At 34.2% G+C, this 12,976-nt stretch overlaps 1 non-coding gene across 1 annotated transcript; it reads right to left on the minus strand.

Moving 5' to 3' along the window:
* Nucleotides 1-12,379: 12,379 nt before the first annotated feature.
* LOC146921917 (small nucleolar RNA R71) lies at nt 12,380-12,487 on the minus strand. Its single transcript, XR_015013008.1, has one exon. It is a non-coding gene; the product is annotated as a small nucleolar RNA R71 (small nucleolar RNA).
* Between the last annotated feature and the right edge of the window lie 489 nt (nt 12,488-12,976).

Raw genomic sequence — 12,976 nt, forward strand, 5'->3', positions numbered from 1 at the left:
AAGAATGTTGGAGGCTTTCCTTAGAAATCATCCTCCCACTTTCAAAGGAAGGTACGACCCTGATGGAGCACAGGCATGGCTCAAAGAGATTGAGAGGGTGTTCAGGGTTATGCAATGTACTGATGATCAGAAGGTGCGTTTTGGTACGCACATGCTAGCTGAGGAAGCTGATGACTGGTGGGTGAGTCTTTTACCTGAATTAGAGCAAGGTGGTGCAGCTATTACTTGGGCTGTGTTTAGGGGAGAGTTCCTAAACAGATATTTTCCTGAAGATGTTCGCGGAAGGAAAGAGGTCGAGTTCCTTGAGCTGAAGAAAGGAAACATGTCGGTGACAGAGTATGCGGCGAAGTTTGTGGAGCTGGCTCAGTTCTATCCACACTATACTGGAGACAATGCTGAGTTTTCTAAATGTATCAAGTTTGAGAATGGCTTGCGTCCTGATATTAAGCGAGCCATTGGTTACCAACAGATCCGTGACTTTTCTGCGTTGGTAAGCAGGTGCAGAATCTATGAAGATGATTCGAAGGCTCATTATAAGATTATGACTGAGAGGAGGGGTAAGCAGCAACAGAATCGTGGGAAGCCTTATAGTACTCCAGCTGATAAGGGCAAGCAAAGAGTGAATGATGAGAGAAGGCCTAAGAAGAATGAGACTCCTGCTGGGATTGTTTGTTATAAATGTGGAGAAAAAGGTCACAAGAGTAATGCTTGTGGTGCTACTGAGGTGAGAGGATGCTACCGTTGTGGTGTCAAAGGGCATACAGTTGCAGAATGCAAGCACGATGACACTATTTGTTTCAATTGCGGAGGGAAAGGACATATTTCTACTCAGTGTACTGAACCAAAGAAGGCCGCGGCCAGGGGTAAGGTTTTTGCTTTGACTGGTACTCAGACTGAGAATGAGGATCGTTTAATCAGAGGTACTTGCTATATCAATGATACTCCTTTAGTTGCTATTATTGATACTGGTGCTACACATTGTTTTGTTGCTTTTGATTGTGTTTCTAAACTGGGCCTTGCTATGTCTGATATGAATGGAGAAATGGTTGTCGAAACTCCAGCTAAGGGTTCGGTGACCACTTCTCTCGTTTGTTTTCGTTGTCCTCTGTCTATGTTTGATCGTGATTTTGAGATTGATTTAGTATGTCTACCTTTGAGTGGAATGGATGTGATTCTCGGTATGAACTGGTTAGAGTATAACCATGTTCTCATTAATTGTTTTAGTAAGTCGGTGCGTTTCTCTTCTGCCGAAGAGGAAAGTGGAGCAGATTTTTTGTCTACTAAGCAGCTGAAGCAGCTAGAACGTGATGGAATCCTAATGTTTTCTTTGATGGCATCCTTATCTTTGGAGAATCAAGCAGTGATCGATAAGTTACAAGTAGTGTGCGATTTCCCTGAAGTTTTTCCTGATGAAATTCCTGATGTGCCACCGGATAGAGAAGTTGAATTTTCTATTGATCTTGTTTCGGGAACGAAGCCTGTGTCTATGACACCTTAGCGTATGTCAGCTTCTGAGTTGGTTGAGTTGAAGAAACAGTTGGAAGATCTACTTGACAAGAAGTTTATTAGACCAAGTGTTTCACCTTGGGGGTGCTCCAGTGTTGCTGGTAAAGAAGAAAGATGGCAGTATGAGGTTGTGTATTGACTATCGACAGTTGAACAAAGTAACTATAAAGAACAGGTATCCACTTCCAAGAATTGTTGACTTGATGGATCAGTTAGTGGGTGCACGCGTGTTCAGCAAGATTGACTTGAGGTCGGGTTATCACCAGATTAAAGTAAGAGATGAAGATATGCAGAAGACGGCTTTTAGGACGCGATATAGACATTATGAATATAAGGTGATGCCTTTTGGTGTTAGTAATGCACCTGGTGTATTTATGGAGTATATGAATCGCATTTTTCATGCATTTTTGGATCGCTTCGTGGTTGTGTTCATTGATGATATTCTGATTTATTCTAAGACGGAGGGAGAACATGCTGAGCATTTGAAGATTGTCTTGCAAGTGCTGAAAGAAAAGAAGTTGTATGCTAAATTGTCTAAGTGCGAGTTCTGGTTGAAGGAAGTAAGTTTTCTTGGCCATGTTGTTTCTGGTAGTGGTATTGCAGTTGATCCATCTAAAGTTGAAGCGGTATCACAATGGGAGACTCCGAAGTCAGTTACAGAGATTAGAAGCTTTTTGGGTTTAGCGGGTTACTACCGACGATTTATTGAAGGATTTTCTAAGTTAGCACTTCCGTTAACGCAATTGACGTGTAAAGGTAAAACCTTTGTGTGGGATATTCATTGTGAGAACAGTTTTAATGAGTTAAAGAAGCGTTTGACGACGACTCCGATTTTGATCTTGCCGAAACCTGATGAACCTTTTGTAGTGTATTGTGATGCGTCCAAGTTGGGCTTAGGAGGTGTACTTATGCAAGATGGTAAGGTGGTTGCATATGCATCAAGACAGTTGAGAACTCATGAACGAAACTACCCTACTCATGATCTTGAATTAGCTGCATTTGTATTTGCACTTAAGATTTGGAGACATTACTTGTATGGTTCGAGATTTGAGGTGTTTAGTGATCACAAGAGCTTGAAGTATTTGTTTGATCAGAAGGAATTGAATATGAGACAGCGAAGGTGGCTCGAATTGTTGAAAGATTATGACTTTAGTTTGAATTATCATCTAGGTAAAGCTAATGTTGTTGCAGATGCCTTAAGTAGGAAGACTTTACACTTGTCGGCAATGATGGTTAAAGAGATGGAATTGCTTGAACAGTTCAGAGACTTGAGTTTGGTTTGCGAAATGTCGCCAAGGAGTGTGAAATTGGGGATGTTAAAGATCAATAATGAATTTCTGGATAGTATCAGAGAGGCGCAGAAAGTGGATGTGAAGTTGGTGGATTTAATGGTTGCAATCGATCCTGCTGTAGACAGTGACTTTAAGGTTGATGACCAAGGGGTGTTGAGGTTTCAAGGAAGAATTTGTATTCCTGATAATGATGAGATGAAGAAGATGATCCTTGAAGAAGGCCATAGAAGCAGTTTGAGTATTCATCCAGGAGCTGCTAAAATGTATCAAGATTTGAAGAAAATGTTTTGGTGGTCTGGTTTGAAGTGCGACGTGGCACAATTTGTGTATGCATGTTTGACTTGTCAGAAGTCGAAAGTTGAGCACCAGAAACCTGCTGGGTTATTGACACCCCTAGAGATTCTAGAATGGAAATGGGATAGTATATCCATGGATTTTGTGACGAGTTTGCCGAATACCAACAAAGGGAATGATGCAATTTGGGTGATCGTAGATAGATTGACGAAGTCGGCTCATTTCATTCCGATTAATATTACTTTTCCTGTGTCCCAGTTAGCAGAGATTTATGTTAGAGATGTTGTGAAGCTACATGGTGTCCCATCGAGTATTGTGTCGGATAGAGATCCGAGGTTTACATCGAGGTTCTGGAAGAGTTTGCATGGGGCCTTGGGCACTAATTTGAAGTTAAGTTCAGCGTACCACCCGCAGACGGATGGACAATCGGAAAGGACAATTCAGTCGCTGAAGGATTTATTGAGAGTTTGTGTGCTTGAGCAAGGTGGAACTTGGGATAGTTATCTACCTCTGATAGAGTTCACGTACAACAACAATTACCATGCTAGTATTGGAATGGCACCCTTCGAAGCATGGTATGGTCGGAGATGTAGAACTCCGTTGTGTTGGTTTGAATCTGGTGAGAGTGTTGTATTGGGACCAGAACTTGTCCAACAGACTACCGAGAAGGTGAAGTTAATTAGAGAAAAGATGAAAGAGTCACAGGATAGACAGAAAAGTTATCATGACATCCGCAGGAAGGATCTTGAGTTTCAAGAAGGAGACCATGTGTTTTTGAGAGTCACTCCGGTGACGGGTGTTGGACGTGCATTGAAGTCAAAGAAGTTGACTCCGAGGTTTATTGGTCCGTATCAGATTTCAGAAAGGGTCAGAACGGTTGCTTATAGGGTGGGTTTGCCACCACATCTTTCGAACTTGCATGATGTGTTTCATGTATCGCAACTTCGGAAGTATGTGCCGGATCCATCCCATGTGATTCCAAGAGATGATGTGCAGATAAGGGATAAACTTACAATCGAGACCCTACCGGTGAGAATAGAGGATCGAGAAATGAAGAGGCTTAGAGGCAAGGAGATACCTCTTGCGAAGGTCGTTTGGGAAGGAGCAGCTGGTGAAAGTTTGACTTGGGAATTGGAGAGTAAGATGCGGGAATCTTACCCGGAGTTGTTTGAAAAAGGTACGTTTACGAGGACGTAAATATTCTAAGTGGGGGAGAGTTGTAGCGCCCACTTTTTCATAATTAATATTTAAGTGATTTATGACTTTTTATTAGAATATTATGTGAATTATTATATATATTTATAATGGTAGAAGATATGTTAATAATATAAGTATTTTCTTAAGTGGGGGAGAAATATTGTTATTAGTAGAGATAATTAATTATTAGGGGAAACAGTAAGTTGTGGTGAGAAGAGAAATTAGGGAAAGAATAAAAGTCTGTAATTGGGAGAGAAAATTAGAACGCGTACAACTGAGAAAAGAGGAGAGAAAGAAGAGAAGTCAGAGAGAACCCTAAAGAACGAAGAACGCGGCTGTTGGATTTCAGAAACATAATCTAAGGTAAGGGTGAGAATAACTCTCATTATGAACAAGTTTTAATTCATAGAAGTGGTCAATCGTTGTAGGTTTAAGGGATTGGGATTAGGTCAAAAATCATTAAAAGAGGAAGAATTAAGTGAATTTTGATGTGGTTTGATGTAGACAGATGTTAATTAGTCATAGAAAACGTTTAGATGTTGATTAGTGATGAATTTGAGGCCTGGGTAGTGAAAATTCGAGTGCTGAGATGAGAGACAGAGCTGCGACAGAACCCTGTTCTGTCATCGCTCGTCGTTGCGAGCGATTCAGCTCGCTGTTGCGAGTTTCCCCGTTAAGCTCGCCGTTGCGAGTACAATAGCTCGCCGTTGCGAGCTAGTGCTGTACAGACCTGATGTTGTGCGAAATTGTGTCTTTTCGCCCGTTTCTTTGATGAATTAGTTCTGATGTTTATATTAGTGATGATGCTGCTAATTATGATGTTCCAGTGATGCTGTTTTGATGTAATGAGTTTTTGTGAATTATTTGTTAATTAATTTAACATTAAAAATGAAGATTGTTGCATTTAGAGTCGAGTTGTTGCATAGTCGGCGATGGGGGCTTAATGCCTGACAGGTTTTTATGACCTTAGCGATGGGGGCTTAATGCCCTGGTGGTACCACATGCATGTTGATGTTGTCTAAGTTGTTGTTGATGTTGTTGTTGCATTGTAGAGTCGTCATAACTCAAAATAAATGATGAATGATGTGATGATGTTGCTGCCTTGTTGTTGTTGTTGCTGTCCCGATAATTATAATGATGTAAATGAAGTGAACCTTTATATAAAACAAAAGCTTACATCTTTGAGCAAAAGTACACGTGGCATCTTCATACTCCCCATTTCATTTAATGTTTTTCCATCAACCAATCAAAATGGATCTTGACTCATTCATTTTCTATTAGCCAATTAAAATTGAATTATGACTCACTTAATTTTCACCAACCAATCAAAATTGATCATGATATGATTTTTTCCCTATATATAGACAATTTGATTTTTTATTATTTTCATCTACCTCTTCCTCCCATAAAAAATCACTGCTTTCAACCTCATTATCTTTTTGTTTTATTTTTTTTAAATTTTTTATTGTTTTATTGTTTATTTAACATTTCTTATTGTTATGTTCCTTTTTATGTGATTTCTTAGGTTGATGTTTCTTATTCAAATTCTATTTTCAATTTTCTTTTGGTGTTTATAAGTTCTTTGTTTTTGTTCGGATCTTTATTTTGGACATGGAAGTCAATCAAGAGAAAAGAAGAAATGCATCACATATAAATTAGAATATATACGAAGGATTTCTATTACCACGTTCAAATATAATCACTTTTATCCCCCTTTTGTTTTATTTTAATCCCTCAATACTCACAACTTTTTCTATCTATCTATTCTTTTTTGTTTAATTTTTCTTATGTTTCTTATGTTGTTATTTTACTTTTAATATCTTGCTCTTTTATATGTTATTTTGGTTTTTGATTTTTTTTTGCTACTTTATGCTTGAGATGGAAACCAGTAAATAGACAAGAAGAAATGCATCCTATTTTCAAAAAATTGATTGAATCGATAACTTTGGAGTGAAAAAGATAAGAAATACATAATAGAAAATCGATTTTATGGCACCTTTAATTTTTGTTTTTTGAGTCAAAAAGTTCCTTTTTCTTTAACTAAAAGGGAGCAAGGTGCTACCCTAAAATTTTAAGTGCATTTTCAAAAAAATAGTAAACCATACAATCATTTTTATTTTATTTCCTTCATCCTAATTAAATATTTAAATGAGTTTGTGCTATTTTTAAAATTAATATCCTAATTAAAGATTATTAGATTATTATGTTTTTTAAGTGAAAAAATATTATTTTTTATTCAACGTCATATTTTTGTATCCATCATTCATTCTATTATTGAAATTAATAATCACATATGCTTTAAAACTACATTAATATTTTTATTAATTACCATATTTATAAGTGGAAAGTTGTAAAAGTCTTATAATGACAAAACTAAATGAATTTTTGATTTCTTATTAATATCTTTCAATGACATTTTGCCCCCTAAAAAAAACATGTTTCAATGACAACCATCAAATTATTATCATTGTTTGATTTCTCAACCAATCAAATGGATTCATCAACCCATTTTCTTAATTTTCGACCAATTAGATTTAACAAAATCATGAAAGGTTTCAATCATACACATATTTTTTAACAATAAGCTAAATATAATTTTTTTTCCAAAAAATATAATTCTTATAACAAGCAAATTGTATGTTTTTCCACTCAACGTTCAACCATAACATAGCATGTTGACATGACCTTTTTTTCTTTTATTTTTCTACAAACGATGCAAAACCATGCAAGAATTTAATGTTATATCAATTGTCTAATTCAATGTATTTATTGGTTTGGTTTGAATAAGTTTTTCCATGATGTTATAGGTTTTTGGTACAAAATTGGATGAAGAAGAAAACAATTAATTTTTTATCGAAAAAAATAAAACAATTAATTTTGTTTCGGGAAAGAAAAAAAATCTAACAACTAATTACTAACTTTTGACATTAAAAAAGCATTTGTTTTATAGGATATCTTTTTTCTTAATTAAATATATAACTTTTAAACTATGATAATCAATAAAATCTTATGTCTTTCATTTTTAATAGTATTAAAGACATTTTGCTAATTCCCTAAAAAAAAGATATTTTGCAAATTAAAAATAGAAAATAATTGACATTTTAAGGATTTACACTAACAAGTTTTTTTAAGATAAAAATAAAATTTATGGAGAAAAAAAAGTAGGGGACGTAAATCTAACCAGATAAAAAATTAGGGACATAAATCGAATCCAAAAAAAGAGCCAACACGGTCTTTTCTATTCATTCCAGTGATAGTCTTTGTCCCAATTGTTGTTTTTATCATCTTGAATTTCATTTGAAAATATTATCACATTTAATCAAATGAACTTTGTTCGTTGATATGACCACATATGCTAAAATTAATTTGTGATAAAATATTTCTAAGTATACAACAATGCCTTAAACATTTGTAAAAAAATGTATTAATTTTTTTACTAAAGCCTTAAATATTATACTATATAGATTAAATTTTTTCAGCTTATTATAGAAGTTTCTTATTCATAGCACATCATTAATTATAATTTACAATTTTTTGTCTTGGACCATGAGAATTGCTACAAAAAAAAATTAAGCAAATTGTCTTAGACCTTTAACCACATAAATATGATTAACATCGGTATTCAATTGAAATTAAATTTAAATTATAAACATTTGTGAAGTAATTAATTTTTTACCTCTCAAAATAGGAATTTTTTTCTTTGTGAAAAAAAATATTTTTGTTGTAAAGGACTCTTTGTATACCGGAGTTTGATCTAAAGATTGTTCTACTGAAAAATCAAACTCGGGTTTCCTGATTAATTTGGAACTCACTAACCACTTGAGTTCAATCACATTACAATCAATGCTTTTTTAGTAAAAATATTTCAAATAATTCTAATTTCATAATTCATATTAATGCTCAAATAAATTTTACAGTCCTATAATTGCAACTCGGTTGGAAGCTCCATTTGATATTGATATGCATGTGTCAATGTTCAAACTTATACCCCTCATTGTGTGAATTTAACCGCTGGAGTACTTGAGAAACAACATACTAAATATCTCATGAGTATATTTTTCTAATTGCTCTAATTAATATAAATGGAAAGGATATTCTCTCCAAAAAAAAATGGAAATGATATATTATAAAAACCATTTTTAAATATGAATGTCATGAGTGTTGTATGTTTTAGGAGTTTATGAAAATAAAAAGAAAATGCTAATACCAATATTGAATAAATAAATGTTAATTTTTTTAGAGGATAAATAAATGTTGATTAGTAATTGTTGTAGATTCAAACAAAATCACCACGATGTTAAATTAAAAAATTAATTAAATAAAACAAGAAATTTTGTTCATGTGGTCAATTAGCTCCATCAACGACGAATTATTATGGAGAACATGAGTTTGATTCTAGGTGGAACAGTTAATGGTCAAACTTTACTAACCTCCCGACTTAACTTAAGATTACTAGGACCCCTTTAGCTTTAAAGTCATAGGGCTAACACCATAATAAACAGTGGTGGGCCTAATAGAGAATAATGTTTATGAAGCGACTCTCTTCACTTTTATACAGATCTAATTAAATAAATTATTTTAAAATAAATAAGTGTTGTTGGAATATAACAATATAGTTGTTTGTGGAACTCATTTGTTGAAGAAATTACATTCTTATTAAGTATTATTATTAAAAGATAAATGAGTAATGTGTATAAGCGACTCATTCAAAATCTCAAATTGGCGGGAGCTTTTATTAATACAAATTGAATTCATGTTTCATTTAAAATTAATGTTTGAAAGAATGAATTATGAATTATTTGAAAGAAATACATGACATCTAAAAACTTAAAAAAAAAAGGGTTAAATATGTGATTCGTCCCTGCAAATAGGGCTCGCTTAAAATTTCGTCCCTGCAATCGCTAATCCTTTTTTTTTTGCCCCTGCAAAGTTTAATCAGTTAAAAATTCGTCCCTTGACCCAGTTAATGACTGCACGTCATCAAAATTACCATAATGGCATGGGAATTGACCAAAATACCCCTGGGCTATTTTTTTTCCTTCATAAAATATTTTTTTTCAAAATTTTGAAAATTCTTTTTTAAATTAAAAAAATCTGAAAAAATAATTAAAAGTCAAAAAAAATTTCGGAAAAAAACTGTTAAAATTAAAACTGAAAAATTTTCGGGAAAAAATCGTAAAAAAAATTCGGGAAAAAACTGAATTTTTTTTGAAGGAAAAAAACAAAAAAAAAGCCAGGGGTATTTTCGTCAATTCTCATGCCATTTTGTTAATTTGATGACGTGACAGTCATTAACTGGGTCAAAGGACGAATTTTTAACTGATTAAACTTTGCATGGGCAAAAAAAAAGGATTAACGATTGCAGAGACGAAATTTTAAGCGAGCCCTATTTGCAGGGACGAATCACATATTAAACACAAAAAAAAATAGTTCATAATTTTCTTAATACCGGGGATCATACATTTAGTCTAATCATCACTTTAGACTAAAAGAAACCACATAAGTGATATTGACACCACATCTTCACCCTAAATCTTACGACATTAGAAATATTATGTTGCTCAATATCTACTCTTGAATTCTAGCCCGTGCTTGGCACGGGTATCCATACTAGTTAAGATGAATATGCTACCTTTGAATAACTATGAAGTTGTTGATTACTTAACATTGTTAAATGATGTTAAATGATGATATTAATGTTAGATATATGCTGTTGATTATCTTTTATGAATTATTATTTGTTTTTAATGAATGTGAAATCTCACCCCTTCTGCTTGAAAATGTTGCCCTTCGTATGGGTAACTTGCAGGTAACCAGGACTAGCTGTGTTCGTGAGTAGACTCCTCACATCGTGTCTAGGATGCTCTGATACGTAACGGGATGGGGGTTGTCTGATGCTTGTTTTTCCTTGTTACGTATTTTATTTAATAAAAGTTGAACAATTCTTGAAGACTAATTGAGATGTTAAGTTGTGGCCTTTCAATGCCAAAGATTTTATGTGACGTTGCAAACTAAATTTTCGCTGCTTTTGATTATTGAATTTTATAAAGACAGGTTACTTGAATAATAATATTTCCTATTATTATATTTGTTGGAAATGATGTATTGATGTATGTGATGCTCCGTTATGTTGATAAACTCTGATAATTTTTACGAAATTTTTAAGTTTGGAAAAACGGGGCGTTACACAATGGGTGTTTATACAATGGGTGTGGGCTTCACAGACAATTGAGTGACATTTGAATTACTGTTGATTCATTTTGTGTATGCTACATGTTACCGGAGATCGAGGGAAGATTGCAGTTCAAAGAAATTTAAGCAAGTTTGGAATTAAAAAAGGGTCTTGTTAACCAGTGATGAGTCATAATTTAGTCTATTTTAATGCACTATTTAGTTTAGTTTTATTTCGATTTGATTTTATTTTATTGCAAATTTATTTCCTTTTTGAATCTTTTACTTCAAATTGCATTTTATTTTATTTTAGGAACGAATATATGGTGGAAGGTGTCTTGGAGCAAAAGAAAGAGGACTGGAGATAATACAGTGCGAAAATACGAAGATACGGAGACAAAAATATGTCTCCACAAAGTCAGAAGCTTGGCACGGCCCGTGCCACCCTCCAGATGCTCTTTTGCTGCTTTTCTTCAAGCCCAAGTTACTCTGTTGTAGTTTTACTGATTAGCCCTTATAGTTGCTTAGATTTTAAGTCAATTGTAAAGCTATAAATAGAGTAGCTCTCCATCATAAACATTCATCTTTTGTTCTTGGAAATAACATGTGACAATTGTTTCTTTGAATAAAAGTTCATCTTTATTTTCTTGTTATTTATTTTATGTTCTTCTTCCTCTTCTTCTCCATATCTACAATGAACGTGAGTGAGTAGATTTCTCTTGTCTTGGGATTGTTGGATAAGTTTAATGACATAATCCTAATCAAACCAAGCTTTAACCCTAATTTCATGTAACCGTAATTTCTAATTTAGATTCACCATTTTAACATGAATTAACCATTATCAAACTGTAGAAGCGAAAGTGGAGGGTTTGATAATTATTAATCCATCATCCCAAATATCAATTCATAAAGCGAAAGCAGAGCTTTGATATTGGAACAAGTGAATCTAGACAATAATTGCAAAGGCAGCGAAATAGTCTTTGAAATTATTGAGACATGTGTAGTTTCAATCCTTATAAGCTTCTTCTAGTAATCAAGTCAGCGAAATAGGCTTGGTTGCTAGGGGTAAACTCTCACCGGACTTTTATCGGAAAGGTGAGGGGCTAAAGGGAAACCGGTCTTTAGAAATTAAGGTGTAAACCATGAAATTAGAAGTTAAAGTCTTGGCTAGTGAAGGACTTGTCATTAGGATGAACCAATAATTCTAAGACTCTTTTTTTTTTATTTCTTTTAATTAAAAATCCAAACTTTTTAACCTTTGAAACCTTCATCTAATCATTATTAAAAGTAAATTAAATTCATAACTCCCTAGCGGAACGATACTCTCTTTTACTACTATTACTTCGATAGTCCGTGCACTTGCAGTTTGGCTCTATCAAGTTTTTGGCGCCGTTGCCGGGAGTTATTGCAATTTGATTAATTTTTTTTTTAAGGATTAGACTGAAAAAAAAATCTTTTCCTTTATTGTATTTTATTTTATTTTATTTTCTCTTTCTTTACTTCTTTCTTTTTCTATTTCTTCTTTTGCCTTTAACTTCTTCGGAAGATAATAACGATATGGCTAAGGAACGCTCTCTCAAAGAGTATGCAATCCCATCTTCAAATGAGTCATACGATGCTATTGTGTACCCAACGGTTGAGGACAATTTTGAAATAGAACCTGCACTTGTTCACTTAGTGCAGCAAAATCAATTTTTCGGATCACCCACTGAGGATACGAATTTTCATGTTTCAACTTTTTTAAGACTCAGTGGAACCGTGAATGCAAACCAAGAGGTCGTAAGGCTGCACTACTTTCCTTTTTACTTAGGGGGTAGAGCTAGTTCTTGGTTTCATTCATTGGAATTTGGTTCTATCACTTCATGGCATCAAATGAAGCAAGTTTTTCTTGCCCGATTCTTTCCTCATTCTCAAACTGTTCACTTAAGGAAACAAATCATACAATTCACTCAAAAAGATGGAGAATCTCTTTACAATGCGTGGGAGCGTTTCAAAGAAATGCTTAGACTTTGTCCCCATCATGGTTTAGAGAATTGGCTTATTATTCACATTTTTTATAATGGCCTTTTGTGTACCACAAAAATTTATCTTGATGCAGCTGCAGGTGGAGCTCTAATGAACAAGAACTATACGGAGGCATACGCCTTGATTGAAGACATGGCTCAAAATCATTACAAGTGGACCGACAAGAGAGCCATCACTAATTCTTCATCCTCCAAAAAGGAGGCAGGTATGTACGAAGTCTCTAACTATGATCACCTTGTTGCTAAGCTTGATGCACTAACCCAAAAATTTGAAAAACTAAATGTTAGTGTCATCAATTCTACTTCTGCATCTCCTTCTTGTGAAATCTATGGTATATCTGGTCATGTTTGTGTTGATTTCCAACTAGGTAGTGCTATTAATGGTGTTGAGCAAATGAACTATGCTCAATACAACCAAGGGATGAGGCAAAACCAAAACTTTTACAAATATCAAAATCCCTATGGACAAGTAGCACCACCTGGCTATGCAAT

This window comes from Medicago sativa, chromosome 5 (genome assembly GCF_051527215.1).
Source record: "Medicago sativa cultivar Bolivia chromosome 5, Bolivia_mono, whole genome shotgun sequence".
In the NCBI taxonomy this organism is placed as follows: domain Eukaryota; kingdom Viridiplantae; phylum Streptophyta; class Magnoliopsida; order Fabales; family Fabaceae; genus Medicago; species Medicago sativa.